A 1,643-nucleotide genomic window follows, 5' to 3' on the forward strand; every position below is an offset into this window, starting at 1 on the left:
ACCGCATCGGCTATCATTGCATTTGGACACACTGAATGTTTGATTTTTGTTGCTGAGGTCAAACCTTGCCTTTGTTAATAGCTTTTTCAAGTTTTTAGGTTGTCTCTTACTGAGAGTTATACTTTGATCTGTAATGATATTTCTCAATTCCTTACTTTGTGCAAGGATCGGTAAGTTCGCTTTAGCGATATTGAAGATGTTCTGGTGGCATGGATTTTGTGTCACTATAAATGGTATGATTTTTTTCCTGTTTTTCTCTTCTTTGCGGTGTCCTCAGTTGTTGTATGGGTATTTTCGAAGCTCGCTGAATACCATTTTCTATAAGTAGTGACGGGTACCTTTGCTTGAGCAGAAATTCTTTCAGTTCCATCTGGCGCTGATTTCTGGTTTTTAGATCCTCTACAATAGTACAGATTCTTCTGACTAAGCAGTATGGGATGTTGCGTTTTGTATGGGGAGGGTGGCACGATTTAAAATTCAGGTATTGGTGTGTATCTGTGTGTTTATAATATATATCTGTGGTAATGGCGGTGTTCTTTTTAACTACCATTATATCTAGAAATGGTAATTTGGTGCTGCTCATCTCCTTTGTAAATTCGATGGATGGGTGTAGGTTGTTCAGGAGGATGTTGAATTCTTCCACAGTGTTTTGAGATTTTGTCCAGATTATAAAGCAATCGTCAATGTATCTCTTCCATGCTTTTTCAATAAACTTCCTAAACTCAGTGTTGTATCTCTCTTCTATTTCCTGGTAGAGTTTTTGTTCTAAGTAACCCATCACCGAATTCGCATAAACGGGAGTAAACCTCGTTCCCATAGCCGTGTCTTTAATTTGGATAAAGTTCTTTCCATTGAAGAAGAAAGTATTATTTTCCAGGATAAGTCTCACTGAGTCTAATATAAATGTCTCTTAAATGTCATCATTTCTAAAAATAGCCAAACACCTACTGCTGCTGTCCAAATGAATAGGTATAAAAGACAAAAGAACAGCCAATCGGTTACAGTCTGTCAGACGAGGCCTGATGAATGCCAATAGGCATGAAAGTACGTACTAGCCTTTATATATTTAATTCTCTATATTTAATACTCAGTATTTCATATATTCAATAAGACATTCAATATTTCATTTCATTTTACCATTTATATTATATTATATATTCTGTAGTGGCGCGAAATTATAGCCGCCATTGAGAAAGTACTATTCTGCACATGTGCAGGGGACTTCACAACCGGAAGCCCCTCGAGTTGCGCATGCGTAGTAAAACTCGTACTTAAGCAGTTACTTTCATTATCTGTGTGAGTTGAGCTCAGACCTTCTACATAACACCTCGCTCCTCCACGAAGCACTTTTACACTGTTCTCTGGCAGGCATCAAGGAAGATCTTAACCTTCCATTACCGACTACAACTTAACCAGCGGCTGCTAAGCTGAATGACAGGAATTGTATAACCAAGTATCATCATAAATAAACCTTTTTATTATATTGTTAATTGTTCTGATGTCTCTTCATTTATAATGCTGTTAAAAGGTGATAGAGAGAGACTAAAGTCTGTATGACAACTATCATACTTATTACAATTCCATATTCTATATCCCACATTAATTTTATAAGAATATAAATAAAACACAAAAAACAGACAGAG

Source organism: Octopus bimaculoides, chromosome 1 (genome assembly GCF_001194135.2).
Source record: "Octopus bimaculoides isolate UCB-OBI-ISO-001 chromosome 1, ASM119413v2, whole genome shotgun sequence".
NCBI lineage: Eukaryota > Metazoa > Mollusca > Cephalopoda > Octopoda > Octopodidae > Octopus > Octopus bimaculoides.